The following is a 6,000-nucleotide window of genomic DNA, read 5'->3' on the forward strand; positions in this document are numbered from 1 at the left end:
ATGGTGTAAAGATTTTAAGCATATAAAGTTGTGTTAGCTTCCACATAAATGGGTCTAGAGAGAATAGATAGAGAGAAACTGTTCCCATTGGTGGAAGGATTGAGAAGCAGAAGACACTGGCAAAATAACCAAAGGTGACACAAAAAAAAGTTGCACAGCGAGTGGTTAGGTTGCAAAATGAGAGCCTGAGTTATGGAGGCAGATTCAACCATAGCTTTTAAAGGGTTTGGATAACTAATCTGAGGGGGAGAAAAAAATGCAGGTCCAAGGGGAAAGGATAGGGGGGTGGGATTAGCTCTTGCAGGGAATCAGCACGGACACAATGGGTTGATTGGCCTCCTGTGCTTTACCCATTCTTTGATTCTATGAACATCCATATTTCAGAGAATACAGTGTATGTGGTGTGACATTGCCATCTACTGGTGTAATTATATTTAACAGAAAGATCACATAACACTCAGAATTGATAATATATAATTGGATGTGGTTGTCAGAGGCCAATCACCTCAGCCCCAAGACATCACTGCAGGAGTTTCTTGGCATTGTCCTCGGCCCAACCATCTTCAGCAGCTTCATCAATGACCTTCCCTCCATCTAAAGGTCAGCAGTTGGGATGTTTACTAATGATTGCAAAGTGCTCATTTCCATTTGCAACTCCTTGTTAATGAAGTAGTACGTGCCCAAATGCAGCAACACCTGGACAATATGCAGGCTTGGGCTGATGAGTGGTAAGTAACGTTTGTGCCACATAAGTGCCAAATAATGACCACTTCCAACAGGAGACTGTCTAACCACCTCACCTTGATGTACAAAGAGATTATCATCACAATGCCGCACCAAAAACATCTTTGGGTTCACCATTGTCCAGAAACTTAACTGGATGAGCCACATAAATTGTGGCTACACTACAATGCATATCTGAGAGTGTGATGGAGACAAATTCTATTATGGCTTTCAAAAGGGAGTTGGGTAATTACCTGAAGAGAAAAAAAAATACAGGGAAAAGGCAGGGAAGTGGAACTAGTTGAGTTGCTCTTGCAGAGACCAGCGCAGAGATGAGGGGCTTAAAGGATTCTGTGTTCTAGCCATTCTCTGGTTCTATACAAAAGCAGCTCAGAGATGGTTTTCCATGCCAAGTAACTCATCTCCTAACTCCGCAAAAGCCTTTTCACCATCAACAAGGCACAAGTTGGGATTGTGATGGAATGGAATTGAAAAATGCTGGAAAAAACTCAGCAGGTCTGACAGCATCTGTGGAGAGAGATTAAGGTAGTGACATTAAGGATAGAAAGCAGATGCACCTCATCTTCCGATTAGGCACTTTACAGCCTTCCAGACTTAACATTGAGTTCAACAACTTCAGACCATAAACATTCTCCTCCATCCCCACCCCTTTTATATCCCCTTTTTTCAATATTCATTTTTATTTTTTCCACTTTTTAAAATTATTTTATAAATTTATTTTCATTTTTATTCATTGTTTTAACCCCACCTTTTAGCCTATTTTTGATCTTTCTTCCCCACCACCGTCCCTGCCCCCACCATCCCCCACCTCACCCCCATAAGGGTCACCTGTCATTTGCTCATGTTGTTCTTTCCAAAGTGCTTACCCTTGTCCGGCTATTATCACATTCTGCTTTCGATCCTTAATGTCACCATTAGCAACTCCTTTAGCCAGTACTACCACCATTAACACCCCTTTGACCTTTTGTTTATGACATCTTTGGCAATCTCTCCTTTGCCTCCACCTATCACTGGCCTTCTATCCAGCTTTACCTGTCCCACCCTCCCCCCCGTTAAACAGTATAAATTTCACCACATTTTTACTTTTCTTGGCTCTGAAGAAGAGTCATACGGACTCGAAACATTAACTCTGTCTTTCACTCCACAGATGCTATCGGATCTGCTGAGTTTTTCCAGCATTTTTTGTTTTTGTTTCAGATTTTCAGCATCCACAGTATTTTGCCTTTATCATTGTGATGGAATACTTCCACTTGCCTGGATGAATGCCGCTTCAACAACACTCACTTTGCCATTGTAATCTGGGAATGTTGGATTGACATCATCATACTCCTCAAGGCATATGTGGAACTGAAAACATTTGTGATGAGGCAGGGTGTACTCTGGACCCACACGAACAGACTCTGAATACAGCTGATGGTATTTTCAATGGTTGGTAAGTGGCTGTGTCATGTTGTCCTGAGAAGGCTGAGAATCTTGGTTTGCTGGGGGTGAAAACAGGTCGTTTTCAAGCAAAATGCTCATTGTGAAACAGGACTTGTGATTCTTGGGAGAGGTTCGCAAGGCAAATCTTGTCAGTAACACTAGACAAAACATGTGTTGGAAGCTAAGTGTTGGTGGCTTGGTACACTTTGATCCTGAAGGAAGCTTCTGATTGTCTCTGGATAGAGGAAAGTGTGTTTCACTGACAACACATAAAAGGCAACGAACCATGAGCGTGGTGAGTATTTGGAATGAACTTTTGACTGGAACGCCAAGTGTCATAGCTGTGGGAGCACGGATCATGTTGCTAGTGGCTCCATTGTCAATGGTCACTCAAACAGCATGGTGCTCGAAAAATGCGTCTGAGTAGGGTGACCGACGAATCCGTACCCTGAGTGCAGCTAATTTCAACAAAACATAAGCAGGTTTCTGATCCCCCTTGTCCAAACGCATCTGCGATGGCATCATCCAGAATAGAAGCTATCTGGCAGAAAGTTACACACGTGCTTACATAATGGGCCTGACACCTGTTATCTACGTGGAAGGAGTTACAGTACTAGTCTTGTTAGGTGGGGGGGAAACTGGTGCTTCTGTAAGAAGGAAGTGGCAGCATGGAAAGCCTTGGCATTGGCAGATGCATGAATCTCACCTGATAGTGAATCCAAGGCTTGGGAGATTTCTAGCTTCTCTGGTCCCAGTGTGTGTGACCTGAGCTTGGTGCTGTACCTCTGTGTCATTAGATGTGGTAGGCTAGAATCAATTAGTTTATCCCAATGTAGGACCATGATGTTTTCTAGTGAGGATGACATCTCCAGTAGATTGTGATTAACAAGCCCACCTTTCAGCAAAAGATTATCCTCAAAAGAAGGACATCTGACGTTGATACAGATCTTCTTGCCTTTCACCTGACTGCATTCTGAAATAGTCTGAGAGGTGGGCAACTGTGGCCTTGAAACCATAATGTAGGAGGATAGTGTGCCATATTGATGCCTTAGCTTTAGAGTTGCGTGATATAATGGCGGTAATTTTTTATTTCCCCTAGCATCAAGTCCAGTAAGTTCACCTTTTGTGGAGTGGTGAGTCCTGGAGATGTCCCATCACTTTCTGTGTCTGAATCTATGAAGACGGTTACTCTTGGTTCTCTTCTCCCAGGTGAAGCAGTCAACAAGGATGAGTCATAATCAAGTGTCACTGTATAGAATAGGTCTGATGTCAATGATCAAATGAATTCACTGTTTTGATCTTCCCTAAGCTTCACTGCTTCAGTGCAAGATGCCAGAGTTTCTGCTGTAACTGTACCATTATACTCTAGACTAAATAGAGGTCAATATCCACGTGCATATGCCACAGACTCACCAATTTCCTTTGATTTTATTTTATTTAGCAAATATAAATCCTCGAAGTTGAGCAATATCCTCCTAATTTGCTGAATTTAAGGCGATTAGACTGCCACTTAGTCTGCAGAGGGGACCCTCGGTAATTTGCAGCATTGTTTCTCAACAAGTGCAGTTTCTACTGAGGTCCCAATGGTGAAGGTTGGTTACACGGGCCTTGGTCATCTTGAACCTGTTTAGCAAGGACTGTTCTCGCCTTGGCAGTTCAAAGCCTGCAATTCGACAGATGGGATTTGTCATGAAGAACTTGTCAGTGACTTCATGTGTTTACCATTCCTTGATCCAAAGAATGTCTGTTAGTAGATCCTGCTCAGGAAGGTTGCTCCATATGGGGGGAAATGGATCAGCATTCAGGTTGTGCCCCCATCTGGATGCAAATGATCTGACCAGCAGACTGAATTCCAAGAGAAACTTTCTGAACTCTAAAAGAGCCCCCTTTCGGAATCTCAATCTCCTCAGAAACAGCAGTCTGAATGCTGAGCAGCCTTCTGGCTTTATGGCAATAGGGCATGGTTTCCGGATCTTACAACTGAATGTTGAGGGCCTGTTGGCTGTCAGGCAAAACCTCAAAATTTCCTTTGTTGAGAACCATGAAAACATTCAGACACTGCACCGCCAATAAGGTGTGTTTACTTTCAGGTTGGCATGTAAACTGGATCACAATACCATCAGTATTTAGTTGAAAACATTGAGCTTTAATGCAACTACAAAATCTGACTGTACAATAAGCAACACAAAATGGCCACATTCACACGGGAACCAGCTCACATTCACAAGAGAGCGATAACAATAACCAGCGCCATTTTATGTTATGACCACAGCCGGTGTTAATTGCTGTGCAAACCAAATCCAGGGGAAAACTTGGCTTACGGGCCATACCCTTTTTTTGTATTTTGAAAACAAGAAGACAATATACCAATCTTAGCAGTAAGGGGTCCAGTAACACTTTTGGGATTTTAAAAATTAAAAGTAAAAGTTTTGACAAAAAAAAAAGAAAACACAAGATTACAGTTACACCATTACAAAACATTCCCCCCAAAGTTCTCTACTTGGTCAAATCCACGAGTAAACACCTTCCAGGCAACACTCCCTTATAGATGTCTGCAATGAAATCCCGCAATATTACACAAGGCAACCTGCTGTAGCTTCAATGAAGGCATACCACATGACCTTTACCCACTTTCACACTGCAGTGGAATCCATTTCAGAATAAGACTGCTTCTTGCATCCCAAGATTTTTCTGGCTTGACTGGATTGTTGATTCAAACTGCATCATCTCCCAGCCCAGAGCTTCAGCCATAGCTCAAATGCTCCAGATATCTCCACTTATCACTATAGCTCCAGCTTAACAGCAACTCTAAAATACCTTTTCTTTCCTTTCATCTCAATTCCATTGTTCTCACACCTCTATGAAACTCAAACCCTTCCAAATATAAGATCTTTTCATGTTTCCATTTTGTCTTTGCTTTCAGGTCAATAAAATATAACATCCCCACTACTGTTTACTTATGGGACTCCTGCAAGATGCAAACCTGTTTCTTGGTACCTCTGAACCCCCTTGATATTCAAACAAACTCTCAACTTATCTAAAAATGCAAATGTTAGATTTAACCTATTTACTTGTACCTTTAACAACATGTCTATCGTTTTCATGTCGCAACCCCCCCCCCACCCCCCCACCCCGGCAACCTGTCTCCTATCAATCTCTTGCCCAGCTTAATTAAATACCACACACACAGACTTTGCCGCCTTTACAGAATAACACAATATTCCCCAAAACATTTGTAAAAATCCAATCTCACATTATGCACCGTAATTTGGTATTCTGAGGGTCTTCCCAGCAGGTCAGAATCTGCCACAGATTGAGTTGGAAGTTGACGCCTCTAATTTTGCCTTACCTTTGCCCCATAGAGTGATCTGGATAGAGCAGTGGGATGCTGCAAGGAAAGGTCTATGTTGTCTTTCTGGATGAATTAATTAAGATGGACTGAATGGTCTTCCTTACTCTAAATTATTGAGGTATCCTTGAAGCGATGGAAGGATTCAGAGACTGATTAACACTCCTTACATTGCAGTAACCGTTTTTATTGCCTGCACATATAGTGTGGTAGTACTATATAACAGGAGAATTTATGGGGATTCTCATAAACCACCGAATATCCTACCAGATGGCAACCCAGAATGGAGAGCCTGAGAACTGGCCTTCAATCGCCAAGGGGGCGGTTGGAACTCTGCGCCTTTTGACAAAGGCGAGGAATTCTCGCCGTAACCAACCCATCGTTACCTGATACTGCCGCCAGGGGAGGCGCTGGGCTCATTGTCGGAGTTCGTGTTTTTAGGTCCATCTTGTCTGCTGCTCGTTGTCTCTCCGCGAAGTCCTGGA

The sequence above is a fragment of the Carcharodon carcharias genome, chromosome 6, assembly GCF_017639515.1.
Source record: "Carcharodon carcharias isolate sCarCar2 chromosome 6, sCarCar2.pri, whole genome shotgun sequence".
Classification (NCBI taxonomy): Eukaryota; Metazoa; Chordata; class Chondrichthyes; order Lamniformes; family Lamnidae; genus Carcharodon; species Carcharodon carcharias.